This window comes from Mauremys mutica, chromosome 2, assembly GCF_020497125.1.
Source record: "Mauremys mutica isolate MM-2020 ecotype Southern chromosome 2, ASM2049712v1, whole genome shotgun sequence".
Classification (NCBI taxonomy): domain Eukaryota; kingdom Metazoa; phylum Chordata; order Testudines; family Geoemydidae; genus Mauremys; species Mauremys mutica.
The window spans coordinates 138,218,621-138,241,564 of NC_059073.1; the positions used below are offsets into that span (position 1 = coordinate 138,218,621).

General features: G+C 43.9%; 1 long non-coding RNA gene across 1 annotated transcript in view; it reads right to left on the reverse strand.

Annotated features, from left to right (window-relative positions):
* Positions 1 to 21,770, reverse strand: part of LOC123365105 — a 35,442-nt gene extending 13,672 nt beyond the window's left edge. The window contains exon 1 of the long non-coding RNA XR_006577431.1: positions 21,164 to 21,770. This is a non-coding gene — a long non-coding RNA (uncharacterized LOC123365105). The remainder of the gene's footprint in view (positions 1 to 21,163) is intronic.
* Between the last annotated feature and the right edge of the window lie 1,174 nt (positions 21,771 to 22,944).

Here is a 22,944-nt window from a genome sequence, read left to right on the forward strand (position 1 = left end):
AAATGGGAATGCTTATCGATGTCACAAGGATAACATGAGACTAAATTTACTAATATTGGTGAAGAGCCTCAGATAGAAGAGGCTATTTACATCGTTGGTTACACAAGGCTTCATCTATATTTCAAGGTTTTGACAGGACTAGAAACTGGTCAAAGTACCATAAGAGAGAGACTGTTCTTGATGCACTTCTGCCCTGATCACAGCAGTAAACAAATCTTGCATCAGTCTCAAATTGTGACATTTCTAGCTATCGTCTCAGGGCCAAACCCTTATGCAAGTCAGTGTATGGTCATAGTATATAGGAAAAAAAATCAAAACAAGTTTAGGACACCACATAAACCTATGAAATGAACTGCACTTACTAATTCTCTCTCTGTAAGGTAGGTTGCTAAGCTGCTAATGGTAGTTACTTTCTTGTAGTTGTACTGATATGCTGGGAAATTAATTTCCTGTTATACTTACTCCCAGTAACTGTTCAGCCATCTGAAGCTGAAATCACATTTTCACATAAGAACTCACAATACATTTGTTATTAGCATATAGGAGGGTCTTACTTATCTTTTCTGAAAGGGTCATTTAATGGAGCAAAGAGTAAGCAGCAGGTTTTTGTTTTGTTATTTTATTTTTAAAAAGATCCTTCACTGCCACTGATGACTTCTTTTAAGATCCAGTTAATTGTCCCTGGGGAACTAGGGCTCCAAAATGCTCATTTAACTACAACTAGCCAAGAGCCAAATCCCCATCTATTGAAGTCACTATTAGTTTTGCCATTGATCAGGATTTGGCTTCACGATTCTTCACCATCCCTGCTGCCCACAACAGGGGTGTAAAGTAAAGAATTGGCAGGTGGCCTGACGTGTGTGTCAGGGCTGTTTCTGGGGGACTGTTAGCTTAAAGGCAATAGAGGCCACTTCAGAAATGGAAGGCAGCTTTTCACCTCCATGTCACTGACTCAAGTCCAGCCCATGCCACTATATGAAGAATTGATTTGGTAGCTTTTTTTTTTTTTTTTTTTTTTTTTTTAAGTTGCCACTGTATACTCCTGGACCCTTACATTTACACCTTTCCTGCGGGGTGTGTGTGTGTGGGGGAATTACTACCAGAGTCCAGCATGGAATAGAGAGACACCGAGCTTGATTCTGAGTTCCCCGTCTCTGGCTTGAGCAGGAAATAGCCTTCTTTTACAGACCGCTTCCCCTATGGGAAGCAAATAGCTGTAAACACAATGAACTCCATCGACACCCCTTCCCTCCCACTATGTTGTGGGTAGGCAAGTAGTGTGGCGCACAGCCCTTATGCCAGTTCTACACTGGCTGCAGAGGCTGTCAGCACAGGTAAGATTTGGGGTGGGGTGGGGAGGGGATAAGGCTGGTTCCATCCTTTTCAAGGCCCCTTTTCACTGCCAGAGTGGCATACTGATCTTTTGTGCATCTAAGAATCAGGCCCTTCCCCTACCAGACATGTGGGCTTTTAAAAGGATCCAGAGTTGCACTGTGGAGCCATGCTATTTCCTGCAACTATTTGCTTTTTCCCCTGTAGATTTCTCCTCTAATCATCAACCAAGGCCAATGCTGTATAGTCTGTGACAGAGTCACTGCCTGAGTCTTCCTGACTTCTTCAGCTGAGACAACTGAATACGCCTCTTGTAACTGTGCAGTTCTGCAGAATTAGAACACTTCCTTCTCTTAGTAGGTTATTACTGGTTCCCTTGTGGAATACAAAGTTCTTGTTTTCATATGGAGTCACTCAAGCATTTGCTTCTTTTTCCAATAGTAACTGTACTCTGCTGTCAGCTTCAAACAAAAAAAAAAATCCCTCTATTTGTATGAGCATATCTCCCTCTCAAAGGGTGTAAAGAGTTTCCTGGTACATAAGAATGTAAATCCTAAAAAGATGGGGTTGCACTGAACTGTTGAACATTTCCTGGTGTCTGTTGGTTTGTGATGAGAATTGCACTCTGAGTTGCCCCTTGGTCCATGTGAGAAGTTGACTAAGGCCCTTCTACAAGTAAATTGTTGTTGAATTTCTGGCAGTACTCTTTGGTCCTTGGAGTGCAGACCATGAAGTACAAACATTTGCAACAAAAGGAAACTCCTTGCAGCCAAAGGAAACTGTTTACAAGGAACTAAAAAGAAGAGACCACAACAAACCACACACAAACTTGTACACCTGCTTTTGCCCTCAGATGGTAGAATAAAATTATTGAACTGGCCTTCACCTGGGGTTGGAGATGGTAAGGGTCAGTAGACTGGTTAGTTTGTAAGAGCTTCTGGGCAGAGCTGTCTTCTTTGCACAATGGATTAGCACAATGGGGACTTGACCTCTAGGCACTACTACAATATTGCTGTTGCTAACAAGATAATGAGGGACAGAGCCTCAGCTGGTGTAGACTGGCATAGTTCCATTTTCTTCAATATTGAAGAGTGTTGCACAATGGGTTGCCAGTTCAAATCCAGCCAAGGTTCTGGAGCGAGGACCAGACAGATTATTCCTCGAGGTAACTCAGTTGACTTCACTGGAGCTAGGACAGGGAGGAGTTAGGCCCAAATGTTTCCCCTGTTGGGCCAGATTTCCAAACAGAGTTCAGCACATTGGATACCGGGCTCTTTTGAAAATGTTATGCTCATGGCATACGCACAGGTGGTTAGAAACAAAGCAAACATGCTTCCTGGAAGACTGGAACACAACACTACTTTATTTCTAAGAATCCAGACCTCGAAACACAACAACCAGAGAGAGAACGTGCACACAGGCATGCTAAGGCAGAGAGCCATACCTTCACCCACTGTCAGTGGAGGATTTAGAGTTAGTGGGGCCCTGTGTGCAGCTTCATTTTTGGCCCCCGCCCCTCCTTGGGACCCAGCCACGAAAAAACACTTGTGCCCCCTCACCCTGTTTTTCATTCTTTTTTCCCCTTGATTCTCCTATAAATAATGGGAAGCAAATGAAAATAAAGTGAGGTACCTTGATTGGGGTGCAGGAGGGGGTGGGCTCTGGGAGAAAGTTTGGGTGAGGGATGCAGGCTCTGGGCTGGGGTGCAGTATTTACCTCAGGCAGCACGGCTTTCAAAGCAACTGGCGCACACATCCCTCTGGCGGCGGCCTCAAGTTGGAAGGAAGGTGGGGGGCAATTCCCAGCCAATGGGAGCTGCAGAGTCGGTGCTCAGGGTGGTGGCAGCACGCAGACAGCCCCCCTTAGGGGCCACAGGGACATCCCAGCTGCTTCCAGGAGCAAAGCAGCATGGACAAAGGGAGGCAGAGCAGGCAGGGAGCTGCCTTAGCCTTGCTGCTGGCACATCTGTGTGCCCCTTGGGGGTGGGGTGGGCGGTGCACAGAGTCTCCTCCCCACTGCCAGGGGCTGGCAGGTCTCTGCATGCACCAGCCATGGCATACAGGCAGCCTGTCTGAGCCCTGCTGCGCCTCTGGCTGGGACTCAGGGACAGGTTGTCAGACATTTGTCCTGCATTTTTGGGGCCTCACTGCACAGTTTCATAGTAAATCTGCTCCTGCCCACCTTGCTCTACACGGATTCTTTTGCAGACTGACTGCAGAAGACCCAGATCACATCCTTCCCTACAGAGCCTTGAGCCTTCAAGCAGTCCCCTACGATTTAAGGAGACCACTGAATTTTGACAGTTTTCAATACACCACAGAAAATCTGGCCATAGATATCACAATGGGAGCTGCTGGGAGTTAGGCACTGAAAAAAAATCTGGTCCTTGTTTAGGTGTCTAAATGGGAGCTGAGCGCTTCTGAAAAATCTGGCCTGACTCTCCAGGGTATTTCTCCAGTTGTGTCTCAGTTTAACACCGTTGAAGTCAATGGAACTGCACCAATGTTCTATTGGGGAATAATTCAGTGGGGGAAAGCCAGGCCCCCCATTTCCAGGAACACACCACAATAATATAGTTTTACTCAGCAAGCCCTGACTGTGCCTAGCTCTAACATTCTGGTGCTTGTGAAAAGCTAGCAGCCCTGGAGACTGAATTCCTTCAGTTATCCACAACACAGGTGCCACATGGACAGCAGAAGCTTCTCCCACCCCACCAACGTGTACCTGGCTGGCAGGGCCGGCTCCAGACCCCAGCACGCCAAGCGCGCGCTTGGGGCGGCATTTTGCTGGCAGGGCGGCAGCCAGCTCCGGCGGACCTTCTGCAGTCATGACTGCGGAGGGTTCGCTGGTCCCGCGGCTCGGGTGGACCTCCCGCAGGCATGCCAGCAGATGCTCCACCGGAGCTGTGGGACCAGCGGACCCTCCGCAGGCATATCTGCAAGAGGTCCCCCGGAGCCGCGGGACCGGCGACCGCCAAAGCGCGCCCCGCGGCGTGCCGCCCTGCTTGGGGCGGCGGGATTCCTAGAGCTGCCCCTGCTGGCTGGTCAGGCAGCTACCTCTATGGGTGAGAGTGAGACAGTGTCTTTGATTCATTCCATTCTTGGCCTCTCTATTGAGGCTCCCAACATCCACCAATTGCAGCAATGGCTTTCTGGGTTGACACCTGTGCCACTAAGAGTTGGGTACTGAGAATTGGAGCCGAGAGTCCTTTTACATAGGTCAAAGTACAATAGATGGCAACAAGTTTGGGTTACTATCCTTTGGGATGAATTTGAAGGGGCGAACTACAGAGAAGTTATGTCCAATTGTTGATGCCATTCCCATGGTAATAAGTCTATAGAGCACAAGGATCAGACATTTCAGTTAATATCCTTGGAGAAATTCACACCTGTGCAGGGGGTGATGGTGGGTATGTGTGCACATGCACTACAGGTCCCCCATCTGGGCCCAAGCCATAGAGGAGGAGCTAGAGGCATTTGACTCTGTAGCAGCTCATGTTTTTAGTTCTAGAGATCCCTGGTTCAATATCCAGTGTGTCAGCCAAGTTGGTGTTTAGGCTTTCTAGTGGTATGATGGCCACTATTAAAGGCCTTCTCAATCCCTCAAAAAAACCACAAAAAACCCAACCATTATGGGAAGCATAAAGCCTTAGTGAACTTTCTACCCTTATTCACCAGGACTTTACCTGACATCCATCTCTGGTAGCTAAGAAAAATCTTACAAGTGGAGTGGTGGGTAGGTGAAAGATTCATCTGGCTTTGTTCTTTGGACACAATTTGTTATCCGGATTACAGAAAAGACTCTAGCTGTCCATATTTTTAAATCCCAATGACCTTTAACTATGAGAAATAAGAGGAAAAATGTAAACCCAGACAAATTCATAGCTACAGGGCAGGGGAAAGGAATGTGTTCCTTTAACATACGAGAAAAACATTGCAACATTCTGCATGAAATGTCTATTTCCCTTTCAGTCCGGTAGCTGTTATGAATTATAGTCAGATGATTAGTTGTTGCTGGTGCTTTTTTGATCATGAGTACTTCCGCTGTTCTAATTCTTATTGTTGATCAAATAATTGTGTGAAATATATTCTGCGAAGATGAAACAATCTTGTTTTAATACCATGGTCCTCTATTGATACATCTCTGAGCCGCATTAAGCAATGATGCATTTTCCACCCAAGCAGCATAGAGTATTTTACAAGATGGGGAATAACTAATTCCTTATCTTAAAGAAATGGATGCAAGAGTGAGATAATGGGTCATACAGGGAATAAGTTGAGGAATAAAATATATTGACTTTCACTTCCCCAATTCTAACCACTAAACCACATTGTCTTACGTGTGTAGTGAACCCATCTAATGGAATATATAATTCCTTATATAACAATGGGCCACACTGAACTGGCAGGCAGTGTGGGCTAATGTTAATAGTAACTCTTCAGGAAGATGCAGATTACAAAAAAAATTCTGGTTTTGGCCCATTTTTCATTTAGAGATGAAATTGTACCAAAATGAAGGCAAATGGAAATGCTATCACAACTCTAGTACATTCCCCCAAACAAAAATGTTTCCTTTGTTCAGCTGTCAGCAAACAGCCCAACAACAATAAACCAAAGAATCTCACAAATACCAAGCTCCTTTTAATATGGAAAAGTTACCCCCAGTGTCTCAAATAAAGTCTGAGATGAAGAAACCCCATGCATCTTGAAATTTATGACTGTAATAAAAGCGTTGTTTACTTTTACTCAGTTGCAAGTTTCCTTTGCTTTATGTTTGACTCATTTTGCAGCAGGCAAGAGACCAAAGCTCACGTCTTGTTCAGAGAAAGATCTGGAAGAAACTCACTGATTTTAGTCAGCATTGTGGGGTTGGAGGGAAAACTATCACTCCACCTAACTCTTCCACACCAAGAATCATCAGGGATAAAATAAATAGTGAAAAAGTGGAGAACACCATGAACACAGAGGACACATCCCAATAGTTGGGGCATCCGCCTTACCCTTAGAAGACATGGGTTTAATTCCTTGCTCTGCTACTGACTTCCTATTTGCCCTTGGGCAAGTCATTCAGTCTCTATATGGGTAGATGTAAAATGGGGAGGAAAAAAAGCATTTCCTTATATTACCAGAGGTGCTGTGAGGTGTAAAAGTTGTGAGGTGCTCAGATGCTATGGTAATGGGGCTAGATGAGTACCACAGATATACAAAGGATCAAATCCTTGCCAGGTATAAACTAGCATATTGCCATTGACTTCAATGGAGTTATGTTAATTTATAGCAGCTGAGGACTTGATCAAAAATTTAGGTTCTCTTCAGAACCTAAGTATCTCTTAAGAAACCCAGCACATCCAAACACACTTAAATAACTGTGCCATTCATGATCTTGTGTGTCAAGTCAGGGTGAAATTCAGCCCTCTGCAGAGGCCCAGCCCAGGCAATGCTCCAGTCCCACTGAAGTCCTATCCTGAGGGCTTAATTCTGACTTGGTGGATAGGCCTGTGCTGACCCTATGCAAGGAGATGCATTTCACTCAGGTGATACTCCATACTGATTTCTCTACAAGGGCACCTGTGTGTTTGGTTTGCCTCTAAGTTTCAAGTAACAAATCACAATGAACGAAGATGATGGTTGTCTCAGCAGAGACATCTTTCCAAATCTTTTGCATTTAGGAATGAATCTTAATCCCATCTCTAACTGCACGTGGCCACTCAGGAGTAATATCAGTGCCATCCTGCAGCACAAGGGGCAGGATTAGAGCCCATACAAGGGGCAGGCATCCCCAGTGTGGTGCGAAGACAAGTCATGAGGTGGCTTCAGCACATAGCTGTGCCCTGGCGCTATATTGAGGGACACAAGCAGCCATGTGCATGGATCTTTCAGTCCTCCTCACCCCACGGATAGAGCCTACAAAAGGTTTCAGCAGCCTTCAGGCGAGAGCTGCTGCCCAGCAGCAGCTCCACTCTCATTCCAAGGGAAAGACTCCTTCCCTTTCTAGGGGGATCCCTGCAGCCCAGCTACTGAGGCCAGGCACTGGAGTGTGGCTTTTGCCTATACACAATGTTTATTTAATTGGATGTTTTCTACTGTAGAAAGTGTAGTTCAGCTTTCCCTGGAAAGATCCCACACCATCTCTGGAGCTTCCCTTTGCTCCACACCCCTTTTAAGGAACCATGTGATATGCAAGTCTCAGAGCAATGTATCTGGCTCCCTCCTGTGGAGACCAAAGTTGTTAACCCCCCCAACCACCTCCGATTTACACAAGATGACTCATGCCAGCCAGTACCACAGCTGAGGTCTACCAGAGCTTCCATTACAGCAGCATCCTACATTCAGTGCTAGCCAACAAGATCCTCCCTGCTCTAAAAAGTTACTAACAATGCCATGGAAGTGGTTAAAGGTGATACACTGCAGTTAGAAGTTTAGTGTGATGCAGCAGAAACCTGCTGCTCTAATGATTCTCAGCAGAATTCCTTAACAGTAACTCCCAGGGTTTTAATTCTGCCTCTCCCTCCCAATTAAGTCCAAATCCTAAAGTCATTTCTTGCTCCTTACTACTCACTCAAGCAGAGCTCTCTTGGAAGCAAGCAGGATAAGGCCTTCCAAATAGGGCCCTGTGTATATTTGATATGGATCAGGTCTAGTTATTAAAATAAAATGAAAAACCAGTTAACTCCTCCACTGCTAATATGCAGAAACCTAGGGTGAAATTAGCCAGTGGGTCAGTACAAAAAAAAATCCAATTTACCCTGTAAACTCTGAAAATAGGCTTTAAGTGGGACTTTACATAACTAAAGTCCTTGTAGTGGATCTCTGCACAGGGGTACATTTCACCCCTTCAACAGTACCTTATTCCAGGATTAGCCCCATGGGACTGCTTTGCAGAATAAAGCACTACTCAATACAGGTACAGTGGGAGAATTGTGCCCAGTGTGTGCATAATGCCCTCCCAATTCTCAGCCTCTAAAGAAAATAAAGGAAAATACACGTAAATGCAGAGGATTCAATAAAGAACTGGGAATGTAGCTAATATCACTTGCCATCTGATTGATTTTTTTTTAAATCAGTGGCCCTGTGACTTCTTAAGCATCAACATTCCGCAAGCAATGCCCTAAGAGGGGGATTTTGAACAGCACCTAAGCAACTTAGGCACCTAACTCCTATTGAAGGTCAATGGGAGTTAGGCAGCTAATCAGCTTACGCACTTTTATATCTGCAAACTTCCATCTCTCCCCATTCACTCTCCCACCACTATGCATAAACAGATCCACACATGAACTGCCGTCATTAGTTACAGGAGACTTTTCCATTTACTCATGCTTTTTTCATAACTCATGCATTTTATGCTCACATGAAGAAATTCTATGGGCCTATTCCTTCTCACTGGGCCAGATATTCAGTAGGTGGAAGTCCGCATAGTAGAGTTATTCCTGATTTATACTCCCACACGAGCTGAACCAGGATCGCTGCATGCCTGATAATGTACAAAGATAGCTGCAGGCCCTGTCTCATTAGTACCAATTAATAAACAAATTCATTCATATCTGTGTATATATATGTCAGGCTGTGTACCCTTAAGTGTTTGTTTACCTGTTGAAAAGGTGCATGGGGCTGTACAAGACACAATAGGAGGAGGGCTGGTCAACATTTTCAAAGAGCGTGATAAAAAAGTTTCCAAAATAGCTTTAAGTAAGAGACCAAAAGCCACTGAAACAAAAAACACCACAAACTTGATATTAGGGGGAACTGGGGAAAAAGTGTTTCTCCTGTTTTGCTGACCACTTTTGAGTCTAAATAAGAGGACTTTAGCCGAGTTACTGGTGTGCAAGGGTTTGGTCCAGCTGCTGAGGAAATAAATGGAAAGGTTTTCTTTGACATCATGTATTCAAGAATGAGATCAGAAAGAGGCCCAGAGCATAGGACAGACACCTTAGGATGCCCAGAAGAGAGAAACCCTAGTCTGTTTTTAAAAGTAGACTTATTGTTATATCATTGTTGACTCACTTCTTGTGGGCATGGTGAATGCCCACATCTGTCCTGTAACACAGCCCTGTGAAGTCATTAAAAAAGTCAGCCTCAAGGGGTTTACGCTTAGTGTGGTTTGCCCTGTTCCAACCGCCTTACAAAGCTTGGCGAGTGTGGTGGTTTAGAACATATGTCACTTTCCAGCACAGCTGAAGTATATAGTCAGGCTACATAGAGAGTATAGATAAAGAACAGAGCAGATTTTATACCAGTAGGAATCCAAGTCTCTCTAGGATTGTGGAATAGGGTCTCTCTGAATAACAGTGCTGTTGTAAGAGTCTGGGTCAGGCTGGCTCGTCTGTCAACATAGAGCAGCTGCAAAGTCAGCTTGGTTCCAGCTACTTGTAGGTTCCTCAGCATAGTGGGATCCCCCAATGGAAGAGAGCCATTGTAGGGGCAACACTTCAGTGTCCCCTTCTGGCCAAAACAAGCTCAGGTGTATCTAGATCCTGTGCTTGGGGTCAGACCAATACTCTGAGGTGTATGGCTGAATGTGATCCCCAGTGACTGAAATCCAGCAGCATGCGCTAGCGCTGCCTTCTCCACAGCGGAAGACATGCAAGTCAAGGTCATTGTCAGACCTGCTCTCCTTGAGCTTCAGTGAGGGAGGCTGGTGAAACTGCCCCACGGGTAGGGAAGGGAAGCCAGGCTTCTTCACAGACTAGCAATTAAGCAGGGGGGCAGGGGCAGGGCTGCACATACAGTGAAACCCCATGTATCTGAATTGGAGTCTGAACTGGCTCCACTGCATTAGCCAACTGCTATTTCTTGGGGGGGGGGGGAAGGGGGCTGATAGGCAGTTCCAAGAGACTAAACATCAGCTAGGACATGATTGTTCAGAGAAGCTGAACACCTGCAGCTCCCCTTAAGTCAATAAAATCCAAGTGCACTTAGTGCTTCTGAAAAATAAGGCCCCAGGGACTTGGGATATGTTCCTGATTCTGCCACTATGTGGCCTCATGTGCATCATTTCACTTCTGTGCCTCAGTCTCTCCTTCTGTAAAATGGGGGGGGGGAGAATATCTTCCTCGCAGTGGCACTGAGGCTAAATTTGTCTGCTAAGTGTATGCGAGCAAGATTTAAAGAATTAAACTTGGTTTAAAAAATGCTTGGAGATCCTCTAACGGAATGTGCTGGAGAATGCAAAACGTTAGTTACTAATTATTGTTCCATTACCAAAAAAAAAAGCCTCTACAAACCCCACTGTTACATCAGAACCCATGAGATGAGGCTCCCACTGTGTCACGCTCTATAGTGGATTACTTCACGCCTTCTGTTTTAGCATCTCTGCTCAAAACAGCCAGTAGCAGAGGATCACCCCAGGCAGGATTTGCATTGTACTTCTCCCAGCTGGAGTTTAACAGCCCGCTTTGCTGGCTCAGCATTGAAGGCTAGTTCGGGTGACCTTTCCAGCTCAGATGCATGAGGGAGAAGGCGGCCCAGACAGAATACAGAGACCTATTAAAGCGTTTACATGTAACATTTCTATGCTCTCCTTCTAATCATTTTGACCCTGGGAATGTACTTCCTACAAAACCTTGTAAAGACAGAAGGCCAGATTCTCTTCTCATTTAACCCATTGTAATTGGATTTACCTCCATTTCATTGGGATATAGAGTTAGAGACTGGCCCTAAATCACTAGCATAACAGCTTCCAATTCTTAAAGTGGGAAGTACAGTGGTTTTGGACTAGCTTCTGGATTTATGCTGATATTTCTCTTCCAGCTTTAACAAGCAGAGCGCATTCTTTGCGTGCACCTCACAGTAGTGATCACTGGATGGCAGCAAAACACTAAGTTGGGTTAGATCCTCAGGGGTGTAAATTGGTGCAGCTCCCTTGACACCATGGGGGGCAGAACCTCTGCTTGACATGAGTGGAGCAGTGTAGATTTACAGCAGCTTAGGATCCATGCCCATCACCGTGTCATTTGGTGTCATGTTCCCCCATTAATATTTGTAATTCATAACAAAAAAATCCAAAGAAGTGTATGAAGGGCCTAGCTCTTCCCTGCCTTGGGTGACGTAAAATGACACCATTTTTCTTTAGCAGTGGTTTGCTCTCACCATGCACTCTTGGGGCCACATAAGATGCAGGGGAATAACGAATGCAGCTAGCAGTCTTTTACACCCACTTTGCACAGGTCTCAGTGACTAGGCTGGGTGCATGGCCATACAGAATCTAGCAAGAAGTTTGTACAAGTTGCTGAAGGTCACCCGGTTAGTCTGGGACACAGCCAGGAATAAAAGCTGGCAGTCTGGATTCCCTGTGACCTACTGATTCTTGTGAAACAAGCACCTTAAGATGAGCAGTTCTGTATACTAATACACAGTGTCAAGTATTTTCTAGTAACAAACATGAATAATAGGTTAGGCTCAATCTTCATTTGGTGTAGATCTATTTAGATCCATTGATGTCACTGTGTAAGTCAGCTTGGCTCCAATCGGAGAATCCTCTATTTAGCAAGATATTAGTAAATATCATTGGGCCAGATCTCTAGTTGGGGTAAGTTGGGATAGCTCCACTGGATTCAGTAGAGCTACACTGATTTACATCAGCTGAGGACCTGGACCAGCAGGTTCGTTACTCATGGGGGTAGTATGAATCATGGTTTGATCTGACCCTGGGATGAGATCTTATTGCTTGGGTTTTCTTCACAGTTCCTCTCTCAAACTTAGACTTGGCTAATAACCTGCAGGCAAATAATGAACCAAAGCCAAAAAACAGGAAGAGGTTGAAATTAACAATGGGTAAAGTGTTTTCTCTGGAATGAGATCTAATTGTTAATACCTGTATCTGAACAGGTAGTGCCCTACCCCCCCAAAAAAGCGCTTCTGGTATTGTCTTATTGGCACTGAATTTGTTTTTATTGTGGATTCAGTACTGGACTGCGTTCCTGAAAAGTCTACTCCTCTGTTTGTCAAGAGAACAGATACAGTGAGTGTGGCAGCAGGGCAAGCTTCTCCTACACCCCACCCCACAAATGCTCTCCATCTGACCTCTGGAGGCTCTCTCTAGTGGAGTTTAAGTTGGGTCCCTGGCCTCTCTTCTGAAAGAGTCACCAGTGGGTGCAATTAGTGGTGGTTATGATATGGACACCAGCCACTGGGAACTGACTGAGGCCCACCAAAGTAATTTCACACAGGCCCTCAAGCAGCTGCTATGGTAACCATTTTTAGATGCTACCTGTTGGCATGGACTGCATTAGCACCACAGTGGAAGAAGCCCTAAACTGTACTACCAATCCCCTGAGCTGTCCGGTCCCCTGGCTTGTTTTGAAACACAATATCTGACCCATTATGCTGTATTGGATTATTGTGAATGGCAACTGTGTCTCAAAAGACAATGGTGTAAGTGCCAAGGCTGTTGAGTTACCATGTGTCCTGCCTACAACATCGCAAATGGCAAAGACATCTAACTCTTGAGCAACAGTTCTTTCCCCTACATAGGGCAGGCATAACTTGCAGGGCCAGAAGATGAAGACAGTGCACTACTAGTGCTTGAGGCCTGCTGCACTTTGTTCTGTGTTCTCCTCGCTCAGCCACCTGACTCCCTGGTGCAGGTCAGCCCTAGCTAGCTGCATCTTCCCAGCTTGCAGTCGTTTTCAAGTCCCTCTTATTAGTGTCCTTGAACTTGAGCCTAGGTTAGGCCGGTGGCCTAGGAGCATTGGATTATTGTATATGTGTGTAAAAAGCATTTTATAGCCCCTCGTCTAATTCTGATCTTGCCTTTTAATCTCTGTGGCATCACGGAGACCTGGTTGGATAAATCTCATGACTGGAATATTGGTCTAGAAGAATACAGCTTGTTCAGGAAGGAAAGGCAAGGGGGAAAAAAAAAGGGAGGTGTTGTATATATTCTTGATGTATAATGCACTTGTTCTGAGGTCCAGGAGAAGAAGAAGTGAAGCAGACCAGTTGAAAATCTTTGTAAAGATGAAAAGGGTATAAAGATAGGGGAGAGGTCATGGAGGGGGTGTCTATTATAGATCAACTCAGGAAGGAGGTAAATGAGACATTTCTAGAACAAACAAAGACAAGTCCCTTTTCCAATAGACGTTTGCTTGAATAAAGCAAAAAACCACACATTTTCCAATAAAACCCCAATACATTCAAAGGACAACTTTTTTCTAGACCATTAGATTTGCTTCTGACCAACAGGGAGGAAGTGGTAGCAAATCTGAAGGTGGATGGCAATTTGGGTGATCACGAAATGATTTAATGACTCTAAGGAAAGGAAGGAGTAAGAACATGGTCCTCAAAAGAGCAGACATTAAACTCAGAAAAGTAAGTTTTTCTTCTCATGGGACCTAATGGAAAAAGGAGTTCAGGAAAACTGGTAGTTTTCCAAGAAGTCAATATTAAAAAGGCACAACTGCAAACTATCCTGATGCAAAGGAAAGATAAGAGGAATCTTACAAAAAGTGGAAATGAGGACAAATTGCTAAGGAGAAGAAAAAATAAATAGCACAAGCACGTAGGGACAAAAATAAGAATGGCTAAGGCATAAAAATGAATTACACATAGCAAGGGACATAAGGCAATAAGAAGAGGTTCTTTAAATACATTAGGATCAAGAGAAATATGAAGGGAAGTACAGGACCTCTACTTAGCAGGGAAGGAGAGTGAATAACTGATGACATCAAGAAGGTGCAGTGTTTAATGTCTCTTTTGCTTCAGTCCTCACTATGGTGACCAGATGCACAATACAGTTAATATTAACAAAAAGGGGAAGGAACACAAACCAAAATAGGGAAAGAACAGGTTAAAGAATAGTTAGTAAGTTAAATATAATCAAGTTGGCAGGACTTAATGAAATTCATCATAGGGTGCTTCAGCTAGTTCCTTAAGTAATCTCAAAATCATTAGCCATTATCTTTCAGAATTCATCGAGGATGGGTGAAGTCCCAGAGGGCTGATGAAGGGCAAACATAGTACCTATATACCAAATATAATATCTTTGAAAAGGGGAACAGAAAGGACTCTGGTACCAGTCAGCTTAATAAATGACAGCAGGTATTAAAGTTATGTTTGTATAGTGCCTAGAACAATTGGGCCAAAACTGGTTGGATACTTCAGGTGCTACTCTAATAGTTTACTACTACTACCACCACCACCACCTGGCAGTTTAACTCACGTGTCTGGCAATCAGAGGCCAGGGACACCCAGAGCATGGGATTGCATCCCTGACCCTTCTTGCTAATAGCCATTGATGGACCTATCTTCCATGATCTTACCTAATTCATTTTTTGAACCCCTTTAGTTTTGGCCTTCACAATATCCCCTGGCAATGAGTTCTACAAGTTGACTGTGCTTTGTGTGAGAAGTACTCATGTTTATTTTAAGCCTGCTGCCTATTAGTTTCTCTGGGTGAACTCTACTCCTTCTCATAACACAAGAACTAAACACCACACTTCCTTATTCACTTTCTTCACACCATTCATGGTGTTATGAACCTATATCATATCCCCCATATTCTCTTTACCAAGCTGAAAAGTCCCAGTTTTTTTTAATCTCACTTCATACAGAAGTTGCTCCATACCCTAATCATTTCTTGGACTCTTCTCTGTACTCCCCCCGCCCCCCAAATCCAATATCTTTTTTGAGATGGGGTGACCAGGACTGCATACAGTATTTAAGATATGGGCATATCATGGATTTATATGGTGGCATTATGGTATTTTCCCATCTTATTACCTATCCTTTTCCTTATGGGTCTAACATTGTGTTAGCTTTTTTTGACTGCCCTGCACATTGAGCAGATGTTTTTAAGAGAACTATCCACAATGATTCCAAGATCTTTCTTGAATGGTAACAGCTAATACAATCCCACCCATACACACAAAATGATGGGATCTAAGTTTCCAATGTGCATTATTTCGCATTTATCAACACTGAATTTCATGTCATTTTGTTGCCCAATGACCCAGTTTAGAGAAATCCCTCTAACTCTTTGCAGTCAGATTTGGACTTGCCTATCTTGAGTAACTTTGTATTGTCCGCAAACTTAGTCACCTCAGTTTACCCCTTTTTCCAGATCATTTATGAATGTTGAACAGCACTGGTCCCAGTACAGATCCCTGGGATACACCACTCTTTACCTCTCCATTCTGAAAATGGACCATTTATTCCTAACTTTTGTTTTCCATCTTTTAACCAGATCCATGAAGAGGATCTTTCCTCTTATCCCATGACTGGTTACTTTGCTTAAGAGCCAAAGGCTTTCTGAAAGTCCAAGTACATTATATCCACTGAATTATCATTGTCCACACGTTTGTTGACTCTCAGAGAATTCCAATAAATTGGTGAGGCATGATTTCCCTTTACAAAAGCCATATTGACTTTTCTCCAACAAATCATGTTGATCTGTCTGATAATTCTGTTCACTATAGTTTCAACCAACTTGGCTGGTACTGAAGTTAAGCTAACTGGCCTGTAATTGCCAGGATCACCTCTGAGCCTTAAAAAAAAAAGTAGGAGTCACATTAGCTGTCCTCTGGTCCTCCGATACTGGAGTCAATTTAATGATAGTTTATCTATGACAATTATTAGTTTTGCAATTTCATATTTGAGTTCCTTCAGAACTCTTGGGTGAATGCTATCTGGCCTGTGACTTATTTGTTCTAAAACGTGGACTGTACCATGGACTGGAGGTCAGGCTAGATGAACTTAAAGGTCCCTTTGGGCCTTAAAACGATGAAGATCTCATTGAACTTAAATACAAATCAAACGCTGTACAAGCATATGGGTTACACTGCCAGTTAGTAGTATTCAACCAGTTTTGGCTCAATTATTCTAGGCACTGTACAAAAATAAATGACAGTCACCAGCCCAAAGATCTTACAATCCAAAAGACAAGAGGTAACAAAAGTGAAGGCAACGAGTGTTGTGCTGCTTAGGCTAGGGATTAATTTGGTCTTCCTAAAAGCTATTATAGGGCTTACCTGAGGCATAATTCACTGAGGGCTCTGCACCTTGTGCAGTCATTTATATTAGTGCAATGTGCACGTAGATGGTTATGGGTCTGATCTGGTAGTTTTACACCCACTTTGTACACCTGTTTCACTGGGGTAAGTGATGGCACAAGGCAATGGTGATTCAGGACTATGGAGTATAAGAGGCCTTGTCTGTACTAGACGGTTGTACCGCTAACTATACCAGCATAATTAAAGCAGCACAACCTCCCTCCCCTACTTACACTGCTATAAGACTATTTTATACCAGTACAGATATTTCCATATGGGAAGGGAAATAAGCCATACTGGTATAAGACATCTTTATACCATTAAGTCTGCAGCCACAATAATGGTGGGACTGGTATAAGAGTATTGTTAGAGAGTTACTCATGTAGCTAACAGTTATACTGATACAAAAACGGTGTATAGACCAGGCCTAGGAGAACTATAGGCTGTTGTAACTAATAATAAAAAATAGTTTGATAGCCAAGTAAACACACAGCCTACTGGTTTTGACAAGTCTAGTGTTTCGAGTTTATGCTAAAGTCAAACTATTTTGCCATACTGACATGAAGAACAAAACAAGAGGTGGAACACAAAGTATGTGCTACACTTGCAGACAAAACTACAATTTAAGAGTTTACAGCGATTGCAATATAACTGTATCTAAGTGAACAGAAGTGAGCCTCGTTTATTACCCTCCTTTTCCCAGAGCTGCCGAGCCAAACGTGAGTAATAAATAATCTTTAAGAGTCCATTCAGCTGCCTCTTTTCAAACATGGTTTTACAACTGTTTGATTAACCCACAGTCATACTAAATGCTAATGCGCAGAAATAAGACTTCAAATTACATGCCTGCACGTCCACCGCTTGTCATCATGTTCAAGAACTGCAAACAGACATGTTGATTGCAGAGATTTTTACTTCAAGCTCTTTTAAACTTCACTGAAGTGGAGTGGTTTTGATACAGTGTGTACTGTATAAGGAGAATGGGCCCTGATCCAAAGCCTACTGGAGTCAATGGGAGTCATAGCTGTGCCAAGGTGCCAGAGCAAACCGGAACATAAAACAGCACCTAATTTTTTTAAAAAAGGTAAATACAGCTTGTGCAGCTCAGTACAATTTTAAGTGTCAAATGCTGTACAACAAATTGGGTGCGATTTCAAGAGTAAGTTATTTTACAGATACATTCTCAGGCATGTACGTTTTAAGCCTTGCATAACACTGAGTTATATGCGATCTCTAACTTTCTAGCTAGCATTGGTCACAGACACGATAGTACAAAACAGGTACATGAATTAATAAGCTCTCCAGTGAGGATAAACTCTGTTATACCAGGTCACCAGGGAGCTGCTTGAATTAAAGCACTGAAAAATTATCAGGAGTATGACTGTCAATTTAAGGTGAATTCACGCAGTACAGAGGTTCAGCATATACACCATTTAAGCGTTGCTCAAAAATAGAGCTCAGGATATGCAGACCTGACGCACGGGGTGATTTTTCACCGTGTAGGGGTACCCACTCAGCACTAACTCCACATGTAGTGTCAGATCCTCAGCTGATGTAATTCCATTTACTCTGAAGGAGTTTTCTTAACATGGATTCAGTTCAGCATGAAGCATCCTCAGTCATTTCAGAGTTCTATACGAGGGATGTTCCTTTGTTTTCACTGAATGAATTTTATTAGTCATTCTATTGCCAAGTAATTTTGGGATGGCCAATGTCACTTGCAGTGTAATTTCTAGCGATTGTTGGACCTCAGAAATGTAGGTTTGTGTGCAAAACAACCTCCCACTATGGGTTATCAAATGAGTAATGCTATGAACTAGAATCAGTGAGCTGGCTCAGACCCTTAATGGAGGTTCGGCCACTAGAAGGTGACAAGATATCCTCAATAGCATGGTTACACCTACCAGTGGCCAGATACTGATCAGAAGGTCTGTTTTGACAACTGGTTTCAAAATCTTAAAGTTGGTCACTGAAGTTTTCACAACTTCCTGATTACACTTTCAAAGGAAATACCACTAAATCAGCCTCTTTGTGGTATTTCACTACTTCTGCTTCCAGTCCCATCCCAAACTAGGGCATGCAGAAACTTGCAAAATATTTCTAAGGCCCAAACAACATAATCAGACTTGGCTTACTTGTTGTTTCTGAAATCATTTGCATATAATTAACAAATGTTTATGAGGATGACTAGATTCACAGAATCTCACTGGGAGCTCATTTGCAGCTGTTTATTCACTACAAACCCCAAATCTTTTCCCAGAGTCACTGCTTCCCAGGCTAGGGACTCCCAGACTAAGTATGGTCTACATTCTTCATTCCCATTTAGCCATATCAAAATGCATGGCTTGCTTGTGGCAAGTAGACTCTGAATCAGTGACCTGCCCTCTTCATTATTTGCCACTTCCTCAATTTGGGTCATCAGGAAGCTATCAGTGATAACCCAAATCCAGACAACGCTCATCTGTCCAGCTGTTCAAAATCAGAACCCATATTTGCAAATGGACTCTATTCTTACGAGTCAGACCTTTGGGACATTTACCTCAGTTCAAATCATGGATTTCAAACTCTAAAACATACAACTGACAACAAGCATGCTCCTTTTATAAAGGCCAGTTTTGTCCTCAATCTCCAACTTGATCGTACACAAACTCAAACCAAACTCCCATTCGTCAGTGTTTACACCAAATTAGACTCTGAGACAGCAGTAGAGGAGTCTGTTAGCTAGCAAGTTAGTGTTAAGGGACCCACCTTACATATCAATGCTGAACTGGAGTCCATGTGAATTTTGGCTTGAGTGCAGAATCAGTCCCTTTAATTGTTGCAAGATACCATGATAAATGTAAACACACTTACAGTCCACTTTAAAAGGAAAAAAAAAATCTTGCTCTTTTGGCACCCTGGTAATGGAATATGGGGAGGAACACAGGTGCGCAGTCAGATTTGGGAGGGTTCAGGGGCATGGATAACAAGAAAAAGCCTATTTCTGAACGGTGCTTTTCATCGGTAGATCTCAAGGCACGTCAATCTTTTAAAGCAATCCTGGACCACCTCAGAGGCAGTGAACTATTACCATCCTGATTTTACAGAAGGGGAACTGAGATACACATGACTTGCTCAAGATCACACAGGAGGTCCAGAGCAGGGACTTGAACACATGCTCCCAAATTCTAGACCAGTGCCAGAACCACTGGGCCATCCTGGAACAGGGATGAGTAACAGTTGCTTTGAACCTCCCTAGCCTTCCCCCTCCCCATAGCAGCTCTGTATTAGTGATGCATTAGCCATTGGAGCAGCTACATAGTCACTTTGTGGGTTTGGATAAGGGTGCCCTCTCCTCACTCCCTGTGTACCTCTCTCCAGTACCCATATAACTGCGCAGACTGGATAATGGAGTGAAAATGTGGCTCCTTAGCCCTGATCCAGTAATGCACTTTTAAGCATAGGCTCAACTTTGTGCACTTGGGTGATCCTTAGCAGGGTCAGTGGGACGGCTCATGCCTTTGATGTTAAGCACCTTCTCAAGTGCTCTGCTGGATCAGGGCCAAAGTGCATAAAGTAGTATGCAACAAAAATTCATTTCTCCACTGGAGTTGGAGATCTTTAGGGGAACTGAACGCTGACGTGTTTTGCTCCTTCCTCTCCCATGTGAGACCCAGAACCATGGCAGGAAGCTGAAAATGGTGGTCTCCCACAGCAGCTGACCGGTTTCAAACCTCAAGTCACTTAGTGTGGAGTTTTGGGGTGACCGTTCAAGTTACTTCTAATCTTATCAGAACTGGTTCTCTTGCCTCTAAAAGCCATGGCACAAATTCCACTCAAAGCCCAAAAATGGCTCTCACTGGGGTAAAAGGGAGGGGTGCTATTGATTTAAAATAGGGACAGGAAATGTCCCTGGGCTACTAAGCTTTTTAATTTGCTCAGCTTGTTTAGAAGGCATAGTTCCCAAAAACCTTGGGAACAGCTAAGAGACTCCCTCCTGCACACCCTTTCTTTTATTTTCAGCAAAGGACATTTCTCAGTTCTTTATTTGTCAGCTTTGTTGCATTGCAGTGAGTAGCACTTCCTTAGAGTGGGTGTTTGGATGATGTAAGTGCAGAATCATTTGCCTAGCAATAGCTGTGTGGTATTGGTCAGTGATGCAAGAGCTGTCAGAAGGAAAGTACAGTGCCCAGAGACCTTGCAATTTTACAATCTTATTGTAAGTATTTTTTTCAAGAAGTTTACCTAGACAATGGAGCCGTAGTTCAGCTCTCTTTTCACCATTGCTTTTATAACTGTTACACTAGACTTAAAACATCCCTTATCAAAGATTCCCCCCTCTCCCCCGGGACAGTTGTAGTCTGGGATACATTTTTCCAAGAGCTTTAAGTGAGTTACAACCCAAATTCTTAGTCTCAAGTGATTTAGGCACTGAAAAGCTTAAGTCTCAATGAGACAGGCTAAGAGTAAAATTTTCTTAAACACCCAAGTGACTTAGGAGCCAGAGTCCCACTGGCTTTTAAGTTACTGCTAAAAATGAGACCAGCTCCTAAGTCACTTTTGAAAATGACAGCTGTAATGACCAAGTTTTCATAAGTGCCTCAGTTATCCAAATCCCATTGCAATTCAATGGCAGTTGTGCCCCAGCTTCCCACGCACACCTTTGTAAAAATCTAGCCTGAAAGCTGTGGTCAGGTGACAGGGAGACAAAAGACCAGATTCTATTCCTGACCCTTGCTCTCTGTACAACCTGGGGCAAGTCACTTCATGCTGCCTCAGGTTTCCATCTCGTAACATTAGAATAATAAATAAAAATAAATATAATAATAACAACAACAACATTTGCCCTGTGAAAAAGAGTCTACTCACCACAGACACATGCATCCCCTCACGGCTGGGCATGGCACAGCAGCAGCTTCTCCTTTGGTAGGGCCTGCCAACCCTCGCTCCTTTATTACCATGGGCTGCTTCTTTCTGTGACTTAGCTATCTGTCCAGCTCACTGTTAGTCCTTCTCCATTCAGGGTAAATGGAGTCCAACACACACCAATAACCTGACAGCATCATGCCAGAGCTTCAGCCCACCTTTCTGGCTTTGGGGGCCCTGCAGCCTTTGACTCTGGGGGTCTTCACACCACCATCCTAGGTGGGTCAGTAAGGGAACTCAGGCCCAGCCTCCCCTCTAGGTGCCAGCACAGGGACCCTGTGCCAAGCAGTTAAAGTCAGTTTGTTCATCCCCTTTGCTATGCCCCAGGCTGTTTCCTACCAGGGCCCATAACAAGGCCTTTCTCTCAGTCTCTTCTTGTGCTGACACCTCTGCCACTCCCAAAACAGGGCCCCCAAATGAGTTATAGGGGGCAAAAGAACCCACACCAGAGCTACCTACCCTAAAAAGCCTTTGGTTAGGCCACAGCCAAGCCTTCTAGCACAGAACTAATTCAAAAAGCCCACTCTCTCTCCCCAGCAACTAGGGAGTGGGCTAGGATTTCCCCTTTTAACTGACCCCTGCAGGCTAAGGCTTGATAACTCACACAGGTGTAACAGGTGGGGCTGATTGTGCCCACCAGCTCTGATTAACCCTTTCTTTTTCAGCGTGGCTTCTGTATACCCCATCACACTTCACCTTTGTAAAGTGCTTTGAAACCCTCAGCTGGTTGGTCTCAGATTTGTATTTACTGCACCATTGTCTCAGGGAGCGCAGCTTGGGCATATTCATAGTAAAATAATGATGATAACAAGAATGATATAGCGCTTTTCATCAGTAAATCTCAAAGAGAGAAAAGAAACCAAATAAATATAGGAGAGCATGTTTTTAAAAGTGGTAAAAGAGACTGAAGACAGAGAAGTGGAGACATTGTTACAATTAAAATATTGAGGTAGGTCCTCCTCTTTAGAGTCAGGCACCACTGAGTGACACCAGCTGAGGCTCTGATCTCATTAATCAGTTCTAAAGAGCTTACAGAACAGCTGTACCACTGTAAGGTTTCATTATATGTCAGAGGTGGCCAAACTTACTGACCCTCTGAGCCACCTATGACAATCTTCAGAAGTCTGAGAGCCAGGAGTATGCCTGCCAGGATTTGGGGCTTCAGCCCCGCTCTTGTTGAAGCCCTGAGCCCCGGCAGGTGCATCTCATGGGGCTGAAGCCCCGAGACACACCCCCCCACACACACATTGGGAAGAAGCCCCTACCTACCCCACCATCCCACTGCAAGGCAGAGGTCCCAAACTCCCGTGCCCCATGCTCTCTAGTAGGTGGAGAATGGGGGGTGGTGTGGAGGGCTCAGCGAGACACACTTTAAAGGTAACAGAGCTACATGTAGCTCGCAAGCCACAGTTTGGGCCACCCCTGTTAGATGTCGTGGTAGTAACTCTTTTTCAGCTCTTTATAAATAAAAGAAAAAAAATCACCCTATTAGTCATTTTACAGAAGAATTTAGAGCTTTCTTAACTCACAAATGAAGAACATTCTCTCTCTCTCTCTGGATGGACACACATGTGTGTGTGTGTCTGTGTAGCCATATGGGTCTGATTCTCATTTATACTAAGTCCTCTTTAGTCTGCACTGGTAGTGTTTCCCTCCACTGTGGCCTCTAGATTTCCTTTTGCTGGTGTTTGTTAAATCACATATTCAGGCCAGGGTAAACAGCA